The sequence below is a fragment of the Penaeus chinensis genome, chromosome 2, assembly GCF_019202785.1.
Source record: "Penaeus chinensis breed Huanghai No. 1 chromosome 2, ASM1920278v2, whole genome shotgun sequence".
NCBI classification, from domain to species: domain Eukaryota; kingdom Metazoa; phylum Arthropoda; class Malacostraca; order Decapoda; family Penaeidae; genus Penaeus; species Penaeus chinensis.
Window position 1 is genome coordinate 20906033 of NC_061820.1, and position 13091 is coordinate 20919123.

A 13091-nucleotide genomic window follows, 5' to 3' on the forward strand; every position below is an offset into this window, starting at 1 on the left:
CAAAGGGAGTTGGGCCATCGACTGTTTCTTGCATAGGGAGTTGGGCCACCGACTGTTTCTTGCAAAGGGAGTTGGGTTGCCGACTTTTTCTTGCAAAGGGAGTTGGGTCGTCGACTGTTTCTTGCAAAGGAAGGTTGGTTGCCGACTGTTTCTTGCAAAGGGAGTTAGGTCACTGTTTCTTGCAAAGGGAGTTGGGTCACTGGTTGTTTCTTGAAAAGGAAGGTGGGTCACCGACTGTTTCTTGCAATGGGAGGTGGGTCACCGACTGTTTCTTGAAAAGGAAGGTGGGTCACCGACTGTTTCTTGCAATGGGAGGTGGGTCACCGACTGTTTCTTGCAGAGGGAGTTGGGCCACCGACTGTTTCTTGCAGAGGAAGGTGGATCACCGACTGTTTCTTGCAAAGGGAGTTGAGTCACTGTTTCTTGCAAAGGGAGTTGGGTCACTGGTTGTTTCTTGAAAAGGGAGGTGGGTCACCGACTGTTTCTTGCAAAGGGAGTTTGGCCATCGACTGTTTCTTGAAAAGGGAGTTGGGCCACCGACTGTTTCTTGCAAAGGAAGGTGGGTCACCGACTGTTTCTTGCAATGGGAGGTGGGTCACCGACTGTTTCTTGCAAAGGAAGGTGGGTCACCGACTGTTTCTTGCAATAGGTGGGTCACCGACTGTTTCTTGCAAAGGAAGGTGGGTCACCGACTGTTTCTTGCAATGGGAGGTGGGTCACCGGCTGTTTCTTGCAAAGGGAGTTGGGCCACCGACTGTTTCTTGCAAAGGGAGTTGGGCCACCGACTGTTTCTTGCAAAGGGAGTTGGGTCACTGTTTCTTGCAAAGGGAGTTGGGTCACTGGTTGTTTCTTGCAAGGGGAGTTGGGCCACCGACTGTTTCTTGCAAAGGGAGTTGGGTCACTTTCTTGCAAAGGGAGTTGGGTCACTGGTTGTTTCTTGAAAAGAGAGGTGGGTCACCGACTGTTTCTTGCAAAGGGAGTTGGGTTGCCGACTTTTTCTTTCAAAGGGAGTTGGGCCATCGACTGTTTCTTGCAAAGGGAGTTGGGTCACCGACTGTTTCTTGCCAAGGGAGTTGGGTTGCCGACTTTTTCTTGCAAAGGGAGTTGGGCCATCGACTGTTTCTTGCAAAGGGAGTTGGGCCACCGACTGTTTCTTGCAAAGGGAGTTGGGTTGCCGACTTTTTCTTGCAAAGGGAGTTGGGTCACCGACTGTTTCTTGCAAAGGGAGTTGGGTCATTGATTGTTTCTTGCAAAGAGAATCAGGTTACCCATTGTTACTTGCAAACGGTGGGTAGGGGTCGCCGATTGATACTTACAATGGAGTGCAATGTAAATTAAGAAGAATCTTAATTTTCATCAAATGGAACAAACACAATATGTAAGCCATATTCTTGTCACAACAGAATAAAAATTATGAGGGGAAACTTAAGGTGGTAACAATGGCATTTTACACGGAAAATTGAAATAAACCTAGGCAGCCACATTCGCTGTTTGAATCTCATGGAGGGAACAAAGTGTCTGGGAAGGATCATTGGTCAAGTCAATTAGTTCGTCATCGGTGATGGCACGAATATGAATGAATGTATGTTTGTATGTATATAAACATGCGCACACACACACACACACACACACACACACACACACACACACACACACACACACACACACACACACACACACACACACACACACATATGTGTGTGTATATATATATATCGAATATCATATACATGTGTATATACATACATATATATCTATACACATATATAAATACATAGATGAACATATATTTTTAGTTGAATATACATATGTATATAGATACAATATACATATTTATAATACATATGCATATACATACATATAAATTATATATACACATACACACACGTGTACACATACACATACACATACACATACACATACACATACACACACACGCGCGCGCGCGCGCCAGATACTAACCATGAAAACTTTTGAAAACAAAGGAAAATCTAGGCAGCTATATTCACCGTCTGAAGCTCAAGGAGGGAGCAGAGCATCTGGGCGTTTGGAGGAAAGAGGAAGAGGAGGAGGAAGAGGAGGAGGAAGAGGAAGAGGAGGAAGAGGAGGAAGAGGAGGAAGAGGAGGAAGAGGAGGAAGAGGAGGAGGAGGAGAAGGAGGAGGAGGAGGAGGAGGAGGAGGAGGAGGAGGAGGAGGAGGAGGAGGAGGAGGAGGAGGAGGAGGAGGAAGAGGAAGAGGAAGAGGAAGAGGAGGAAGAGAAGGAGGAGGAGAAGAGAAGGAGGAGGAGAAGAGAAGGAGGAGGAGAAGAGAAGGAGGAGGAGAAGAGAAGGAGGAGAAGAGAAGGATGAGGAGAAGCGAAGGAGGAGGAGAAGAGAAGGAGGAGGAGAAGAGAAGAAGGAGGAGAAGAGAAGAAGGAGAAGAGAAGAAGGAGGAGGAGGAGGAGGAGGAGGAGGAGGAGGAGGAGGAGGAGGAGGAGGAGGAGGAGGAAGAGGAGGAGGAGGAGGAGGAGGAGGTTGAGGAGGTTGAGGAGGAGGAGGAGGAGGAGGAGGAGGAGGAGGAGGAGGAGGAGGAGGTTGAGGAGGAGGAGGAGGAGGAGGAGGAGGAGGAGGAGGAGGAGGAGGAGGAGGAGGAGGAGGAGGAGGAGGAGGAGGAGGAGGTTGAGGAGGTTGAGGAGGAGGAGGAGGAGGAGGAGGAGGAGGAGGAGGAGGAGGAGGAGGAGGAGGAGGAGGAGGAGGAGGAGGAGGAGGAGTACGAGTACGAGTACGAGTACGAGTACGAGTACGAGTACGAGTACGAGTACGAGTACGAGGACGAGGACGAGGACGAGGACGAGGACGACGAGGAAAACGCAACGACCTATTCAAAATCGAAAGAGAAAACTTGAATAAATTAAGGGGATACTATTTTAAAATTCCCGTTTTTGGAGGATAGGTATTCATTCAGATTATGTTTCAGTTTCCATTTTCATTTCCATTGGCTTCCTAAAAATGTTTAAATTTAGATCAGATAAGGAGGCGATTTTCAATCAGAGAATGACTTCTGATTGAGGACTTGTTTGGGTTTGAGAGCTTGGTTATTGCTACCGAGACGCAAAGTAATGGAAAACCTGATCTTTTTACATATTTCATCTACACAACGATCTTGGGGGGTGCGTGGGGGGCCGGGGATTGAAGGGGGGGAGGATGGCAATAGGGACCTGGAGAAATCTAAGAAAGTGATTTATGAAACCTTAAAAATTAACATTTTCGAAAACACGAGCCTTTGTCAGACGGACGAAAATGGCTCCCGAGTGAACAAGCGCAAAGCGAGATGCGCAGAGTCAATTTTCAGAAACGCCGTGTCAAGTTTCTAACAATACAATTATAATAAAACACTTCAGTCACACGTTAAGTAAACGGTGTGGTATCATAAGAACCCAAAACTGCAAACCTAACCTTATCTACAATCTATTTATTCCCTATACGGAGGGGATAGACCCATGTGCCCCCTCCCCCTTAATTAGTACTTCGTGTCAAGTAACACAGCAAAGTTACAGAAAATACTGATCTCACATACCGTCAGTGTCGAGGGTACAGGTGAGCTGTCCAGCTATAGCCTTGCTTGGAAAGAGAAAGTCCCTCCTTGCAGAGTCGCAAGAAAAGCTCTCTGCTTAGCTTGTGCGACCGGCACGCATGCAGCAAGGTCGCCTTCATGGAGCCAAAATTGATCCTACCTGCAAAAAACAATTCATCAATAACACAGGGATGATCTATGAAGATAAAAGCGACACAATGGTAATAAAACAATATTTAAATATAAAATCTTACCGCGTCACACTGACAACAGAAGTATGATGGTTCAACTCCACCAAGACCTTGGCGGGAACTGAGGCAGCGTTCGCATTTGGCGGGAACTGAAGCAGCGCTCGCATTCCGCCGTATGGGAGGCAGTTACAGGAAACAGGCAGTAGCGTCGTTAAATAGTTAAGAACGGATAATGGAAATGATAAGGAAAAACGAAATAAAACCGCATATAGTTTTGAGAAAGCAACAAAGCAGATGCATTTGTATTAAAAAACGAGAGGAAAGATAATGAGGAATATGAAAAAAAAGATAAAAAATCACTAATCGGAAATTATTTCCAGGTTAGTCAACGGAAAACGCGACCCTTTGGGGCAACGGAAATCGCAATGAAACTTTTACAAATGACAGCTAAATAGAATCAAGTCTTTGCAAAATCTTTGTAAATGCTTCTCGTGGGCTGTGGCCACGCCATCTTATTGCGTCTAACCGAACTAATGAAGTGACTAGTTCTTTTTCTTTTCGTCTCTAAACACATAGAGTAAACAGAAAATATGCTACATCATTTTCTTCATTACAGAACATTATCTGAACGCAAAATCGTAGTAGGGCTACAAAGAATATATAGATGCTGATAATTAGAACATCAAATATGGCGTATAGGGCACTGCTATGTATAATCATATAGATCTATCAAATTTTGAACTAAATTAATCTATGAACATTTTGAACAAAAGTTTATGATATTTACACTCATCCAGCAATGGAGCTTCCCGTGCGCTCTCCACATACTGCTGGGCAAACTGCAGGCGATGTTGGCAAGGTCGTTCGTTTACCCTTTTTCTTTCATAACGTTCTGTGAAGTAATATATACTCTTAGAATGTAAAAATCAAAGTAATTCAATTCCATCTCGTGGTTGCTTATTCTAGGAGAGAGAGTGGTGTCAGAGAATGCAAATGAAGTATAAATTGATTAAACAACAACACTGTTTTCGAGCATCCTCCTCACTCGCGGGATAAAACGCCCGTGCCCTCGGCTTCGGCGAAGGGAAGGCGACCGAAGTTCTTGTTGCAGTATGAAGGGAGATGCAAGTAAGCGTCTGGCAATGTAAAGTAGTCTCTCCCAGTCTCTTTAAGGAATATACAGGGCAAAACGACGCCACGCCATGGCTCCGACTGGAGTGTGTTGCCACCTCGAGTGTGGTCATATTCGTAAGCCTGTGGGAGAGGGGGGGGGGCAGATATCCAGCATTGTTTTAAGCCTCCTGGTGTGAGACGGCGTGATATTGCATACTGTATATTTACATATATACGGGCCCAGATTTTACTTGCAAAGGGAGTGTGGTCCCCGACTATTCCTTACAAAAGGGATTGAGGTCACCGATTGTTACTTACAAAAGAGATTGAGGTCACCGATTATTACTTGCAAAAGGGATTGAGGTCACCGATTGTTACTTGCAAAAGGGATTGAGGTCACCGATTGTTACTTGCAAAAGGGATTGAGGTCACCGATTGTTACTTGCAAAAGGGATTGAGGTCACCGATTGTTACTTGCAAAAGGGATTGAGGTCACCGATTGTTACTTGCAAAAGGGATTGAGGTCACCGATTGTTACTTGCACTCCCTTGTTCCCTTTTGCAAGGAATAATCGGTGATCTCACTCTCGTTGCAACAATCTGTTCTCCTCACTTCCTTTTGCTAGTAACAATCGGTAAACCCGATTGTTACTTACAAAAAGGGAGTGAGGTCACCTATTGTTCCTTGCAAAAGGAAGTGAGGTCATTGATTGTTTCTTGAGAAGGAATGAGGTCACTGATTGTTACTTGCAAAAATGAGTGAGGAAACCGGTTGTTACTTGCAAAAGGGTACAATCGGTGACCTCACTTCCTTTTGTAAAGCGTCTTTTATTTTTTTCCCCCCCAGATTTCAGACACTGAAGTGTTATTGTTTATGCTTTGTAGGAACTTTTCAAAGTGTTCATTTCTGAAATGAATATTTAATCCCCGTAGATTTTTGTTAGCGTTAAGAAACTGAATAAGGTAGTCACGGGTATTGTCCTGCTTGCAGAAATAAAATTCTTATTATGAATTAGAACTATAAAAGTTAAGTAGCGTTGTTTAAGGCCAAAGGACGTAAGTGATTCACCAATAATAAGAAGCAACTGTTGTAAAATCGTAATTGTTGACAAGTGGTGAACCGGTTCAACATAATGTATTGGTGACATTCTGAGATTCTAAATCATGGATGAGTCAAATACCACACAATTGAAATAATAAATATTCTGAATTTAAATCCCAAATATTCAATTACATTCCCTACAAATGCCAACAATGCAACATAAGCAAATACTATTCCATGACACTTTGGTCTGTTCTGGATAAATTTGTCATAATCCATATACTAAGAAACTCAAATTAGTAAATTTTACCTCAAAACAATTAACAAGGACCATACCTTCCATAAATCTGATTATTCACAGATGTCAACTTCATATATCATTACAATTACTGATCAGAAATAACTCTTGACAACGCGTTCCAATGCTTCCAAGCGCCGCCAACACAAAACAAAACGACAAAGGGATACTTCTTTTGCTGGACCGTCGTAGTTTTTTTTATGTTCTTTTATGTCATTTGTCGTAGTCTTTTGTTTTCTTCCATGTTATTTTATTTCGTTTAAGATCTGTTTCAGTTTTCAGTCTCCTCCCGTGTTTTATTATTTATATTCAGTTTTGTTTTTGCTCATTTAAGTTCACTTTCACTCTTAAGGTTCCTGTATGTTTTACTAATTACATTTTATTTTATATTTGCTCACGATAAGTTCTGTTTTACTTTTAAGCCTTTCACCTGTTCTATTTGCAGTTTGGTTCAATTTGATCTTCATTATCTTATATTCTACTTGTGTTTTATTAACTATAATCAATTTTAGTATTAAATATAGTTCACTTTTTAGCTTTTTGCAGTGTTTTATTTGCTGCAGAGTTCGGTTTTAATCCCCACTAGTTTTGTTTAGTTTTTAGTCTTTGGTTTCAATTTTAGCCACCGTTTTGTTCAACTTTCTCTTAATAAATATTGTTTGTCTTATTTTGTTTTCTGTGAGCCTTCATCCAACTATCTCTAATAATTAAAGAATTTGTTGAGCAGAACATCATGCCAGTGATCTTGGTGGATCTGCTGAATCACTGCAGTAGCAGCAGTAATGGTATTTATTATGTAGAAGTAATAATGATAATTCTAATACCATGGTAATGATAACAGCAATAGCGATGATGATACTAATGACTGTAACACTAATATTATAGTGATAATAAAAGCGCTGATTATGATTATTAATGATGATGATGATGGTGCTGTTAATTATTAATTATCGTAATAATAATGAAGATGCTTATAATGAAAGCAATGAAAATTATAATGGTAGTAAAAATAATGAAAATGACCAAAATGGTTATTATGGAAAGCAGGATTATAATAACGATAACAATTTTGGTTACTTTCATCATAATTTTCATAATATCAATGGAAGGGTTGATAATAATGTTGCTGACAATGACAACAACAGTACTAATAATCTTGACAACAATAGTAATAACAATAACAAAGACAACGAGAATAATAGCAATAATATTGTACAGCCTCAATTAATTTTTAAAAAACGATTTTTTTGTGCCATCAACATCCAGCTTTGACCTGGCCATCCGGGACATATATATAACCTCCCCAGCAAGCCCGCTTATAAGATAAGGGGAATCTCAGGTCAGACAAGCTGGAGGCGGTATTCACGTGATTCCCCCTATCAGACAACCACGATTTCTTTATGGACAAATACTTTAGTCTAAAATGTATTGTAAAATATAAGAATATGTGACTTGATTATCCCATCAGGCAGAATGTGTTCTCATGTGCGGATATTTAAAAGAAAAATGAATAATAAAATTCATACACAATATAATAATCAGTAAAAAGTACATAAAGTGGTAAAACCCATTTCCCACTGCATCTCTTTGTTTCCCCCCAACAACTTCCTGGAGACACAGCTACCGGCATTGACGGCCTCGCGTTGTAAAGGGGTAACTCGTGAATTCTCCCCAGGTTCTTCCGGCCTTCAGTTGGAGATTCACGACAAGGGCAATGAGGGTAGGTAAGTTAAGTGGACAAGGTTATGAGAGGACACCTCGCATAACACAGTCACTGCAACATGGTGCCTTCCCGAGTCACTCCATCAAAAAGTCTGCAACCTTTCGTCAAGGTCATAGTGACCCATCGCCATAGAAACCGTGCACCCTTATCACATGCTTAGTGTCGTGTGATTCGTTATAAATATATCATGCCATATATTGGCTTTATGACTAATATGTCACGCGTAGGTGCTGTACTGTGCAGTAAAGTATTTAAAAATGAGGAATGGTTAGAAGAAATAAATGTGCTAGACAACTAAGGTCATATAGCATTATGGTAATGTATTAGGAAAATAATTTGTTAGTTGCCAAAGGTTGTAGAATACTGTAGGATAGAAGAGTAGCGAAAAGGGAATGGAGGGGGAGCAAATGGAGTATAGTGGAGATTCGTAAAAGAGGAAAGAGTTAAGGGCAGAGAGTGATTAGATCAAATGGAGAGTATGTGTCTGAGGAAGGGAGAGGGGCACTGTATGAGGAAAACTGCAAAAGAGCCATAATGAAACATGGGTAATAACAGTAGAAATGGTAGTTGGAGAAGTAGGAGAATAATTCGGAGAATGAAATAAGGGAAAAGGGGAAGGTGGAGAAGTATCAGGAAGAATCCAGCATCCAGATAGGAGGGGTAAGGATGATGGGGAAGGAGGAGAGGATGGGATGTTTTTTGGGGAGAGTGGCAGAAAGAGAGGTAGGGGGAACTTAAGGAGGACCAGAATGGATATTGGAAAATACTTTGAATGTAGAGGAAAAGGAGGGTATTGGAGGGTGGACGAGGGAACGGGGAATTGTCCTGGGTCATGTTTACAAAGTTTTGGATGTCTTCAAGAGTATCTGGAGGGGAGTTGGGTGGGGAGGTCTGAGAAACAAAGGTTTTCTTATGAGGACGAGAAGAGGGAACATATGTCAGAGAGAGAGAGGGGGGGGTGTAAGAGAGGATGTGGTAGAATATGGGATGGAACGTTTAGATCGCCTGGTGCAACAAGTAGAGTGAGAAGGAGAAGGGTTAGGCATCAGGTAAGTAGTAGAGATTAGACTATCTGGATTTATACTGGAAAAGAATTTGACTGGGGGAGAGAGGGAGTAGAGTTAGGGGGTTCAGGGTAGGGGGAAGAGATACTGGGGTGATGCTGAGACATCAAGAAGATGGGAGGGGAGTGAAGTGAAGTTGACGGTGGATTAATTCACCGTAACAATTGTTTAGTATTGCATGAATGGTAATTGACTCTACGCAAACGAGCACGTGTAACCAGAAGTTTTCGGTGTGTAAATATGCCTGAGGGTATGTCGAAGGTGACGTCACACCTAGTGTACAAGGGAAAGGTCTCACTCTCATTGCACCCACAACACTCAAAAGATGCCTCCTTCACGAGGAAATTATTCTGTTTGTTTTATCAAATTTTGAAATAACTTTGAAATTTATTTTTTTAATTTTCTGATTTCTGCTTTTGTTCTTTCAGCCTTTTTATTTTTATATAAGATATTAGAGCTTACTTCTCAAGCTTGGCCTTATTCTTAGCGTTCCAAGATATATTCAGTAAAACTCGAAAGTTCTGAATCCACTTAAGGGTATCTTTTTGTTTTGTTGTTCTTGTGAATTATATACATATAGATAGATAGATAGATAAATATATAGATAGATAAATAGATATGGATATATATATATGTATATATATACACATTTGTATATACATATATATATACATATTTATAGACATATATATACATATATATATATAAATATATATATATATATATGTGTGTGTGTGTGTGTGTGTGTGTGTGTGTATATGTATATACATTTTAGTATCTGCTCTGTAAAGTAAACCTTTTTTTTTATAATTTACTTTGAGTTTTACCCTAAGACATATATTACTAAGGGAAAAACGTATATAAGATACATATATATATACATATATATATACATACATATATATACACACACTTAAGTATCTGCTCTGTAAAGTAAACCTTTAATTCTATCATTTACTTTGAGTTTTATCCCCAAAAAACGAATATAAGATAAGATCATTTTGATCAAACATCTTGAATTGAGAAACATTTTTTTTTTTTCATACGACCCTTAAAATTAAGGAAAGAACCTACTACAGAAGTATAGTTTTGGAATAGAAAGAAAGAGATAAACTTCGTCGGTGTGCTACTTGTCTGGCTTTCCGTAGAGTGAGGCCTAGCTTGAATCTGAGAACTGCTACCTTATATTCGAGCTTGTAGGCAGGGCAGCTCCTGTAAAATACATTATGGAGCTGCCACAATTGGCACACGTGCGTGACAGAGCAGAGCAATTTCAACGGTCGTGACCAGGTTGGGTACATAGAGGGTAGCAGGCTGTGGAGCAGGGTGATCAAAATGAAAACGTTTCAGATAGTGACGGGGAAGGAACGATATGGTCGGACAGGACAGGACTCTCCACCAATATAAACTTTATGGGGGAGGTCATGTCTGCGGAAGTTAATCTTGGCAGTATTGGTGTAGGACTTACGCAAACCTCTTGGAGGAATAGTGCAGCACTGTAGTCGACGAGGCATGCAAGCAGATCGTTTTCACAGTCTGACCAGTCCTTGTCATAGACAGGACAATTAGTTGGGGAGACATAAACAGTTCCAGTACAAGTATTAAGGGAGGAGTGAGGTTGGGTAGGAATAGGTTTGCTAGTAAGATCAATCAGGGTAGATAGTGTACAAGCTTGGGACTCAGATGTAACTGTGATGAGGTGTAAACGATTGTAACGAATGCGAAAAGAAACTTTACCTACTTGTTTTCGGAGACATTGATGGAGGGGGAGGGTATCACAAAGAATCGATCGCATTTGGCTGGACTAAAAAGGGTGCTCAAAAGGTTTGCAGAGGTGGAAGCAGTAGAAGAACGAGGGAGAAAGTTGGGTTGGTATGGAGAGACGTAGCACTGTGGGGAGGAGGACAGTAAGGATGAAGAGTAGTGATAAGGGGGGAGGGGGCAGACAATGAAGAAGACTGCAGTAGGAGATGGAGTGAAGCCTGTTAGGGGAGAAGGAGAAATATATTCTGAAGGTTAAGTAATGATCTGGGTACATGATTCGGAATGGATAGAGTTGACAGCAAATATCGAGGAGGGGGCATTAATATCAGTGGTCGGAGCTGTGGTCAAAGGAGAGACAGGTGTCGGGAAACCAGTGAAATCTAATTCAGATAGGCTAGTTGATGAAGGGGCAAGGGTTAATACTCCTATTAAGGCTAAAAAATCATCATTATTGCCCATGGTGAGCCCGGATTACGTGGGGAGGCGAGGGCTGATGTCCACTGTAGGGGTGATCCCTTACATCGGGCCTGCCTAAGCCCCCGTCTCCCACAAGAACAACGAGCAAGGGTTTAGGAGGAAATGTTAAAAAAAAATCCAAGAGAAACTCATACCGTAGCATACAGCGTTTTAAAGTTAACTCACCATTCTCCAACTCTACATCACTTTGCGCAATGTAATAGTTTTATTAATTATTATAAATGTTCAATATTATTAGAATATTTAGGCAGATAAAATTGTCCTTGCACCTTTATTAGGGTTTTATCTATAAGAAATTGAATTTTTACATTATATGTAAAACATTAAATTAAAGTGTTTTGTTTACTAGAGGGTAGAAAAGGATACCGGATGGCTATTTTTAGATAGTGATTTTTTTTAATTTCTATTATTTCGTTATTTTTCATTTGCGATGGAAGTTAATAAAGGACAAGTTTCTTAGATACCTTCATTTTCGTTTCCATATATTATTTGCCTTGAAAGTGGGGGCTATGTACAAACTAGTGATATATAAAGTATTTGCGATTTGTACACGTTATCATATTTACGATATCATGGAATGCGTTTTAAAAGATGTCCGAGTTGCAGTTGCTCAACTTAAAACAAATCACCAATGAATAAGGGTTAAATATGGGGAGCTAAATTTGGTGACAACCCGTGGTGGGAAAGAATACAAGACTTATGTTTTAGTCTCATGGCTAATGGTTTAAAACAAATACATGAGCTAGCCATCAAAAGTCATGTAGCACTATGGGGAAGTATTGTGGGGGAAAGGGTAAAAAAGTTAATTCTTACAAAATTTGATCGATGTCAAAGGTTGTATGGCATTACAGGATAGTAAGGCAGTGTAAAGGTTACAAAGGGTGAGCAACTGGGCTTAGGCGGGAATTGGCAATGGGGTTAAGGACAAGGAAGGAAAACGTTGTCATGGGAGAAAGTGGGAAAGCCCGTGAGGATGTCCAACGGATTAGGATTCAGGAAGAGAAGAGAGGAGAAATAGAGGCAAGGGCTGCAATAAAGAGGGGATAGGATAACAGAATCTGTGGGAATGAAAGAGGAACCATTATGAAATAATCAACAAGTAATAAGGGTAGAGATGCGTGTCCGGGAAGTAGGAGAAGAACCCGGGGAATGAAATGGAATCAGGAGGAGGTGAAACATCACAAAAAATCCAGGGAAGGATAGTGTTGTGACGAAAGGGAGTCACTTGGTTATCCAAGAGGGACTAGAGGGAATAATGAGGAAAGAAGGGAATGTTGTAGGTGGAGAAGGGGACGATGGGATGTGTTGGGAGAGTAGGAGGAGAGGGGAAGGCGGAACGTGAGGAGGAGATTAGATGTCGACTTTGGATGTAGAGGGAATGGGAGTAGAGAGATTGGACAGTGAATGATGAAGAGGCATGTTCTCTTGGGCCATGTTTAGAAAGTTTTGGGTGTCCTCAAGAGTTTCTGAAAGGGGGTTGGGCGGAGGAGACAAATGTACGAGAAGCACAGGAAGAGGTAGGTGTAGGAGAGAATTTGGTAGAATATGAGGTGGAGCATTCATATTGCCTGGCGCGATAGGTAAACTCAGAAGAAAGAGAGGCAGGGACCAGGGTATTGGTAGATGTTGGAGTATCTGGATTCAGAATGGCCAAAACGTTGACTGGGAGAGAGAGGGAGCAGAGGTAAGATGGTAAGGGGTAGGGGGAAGAGATATTAGGGGAGATGCTGAGACATCTTGGGTAGAAGGGAGAGGAGTGGAACGAAAGATAGCTTTGAGATAGGTAGCAAGAGAGAAACCAAGCCTGCGTGCTTCCTGTCCGGCCTCACGTAGAGTGAGGCCAAGTTTGAATCTGAGAAATGCCACCT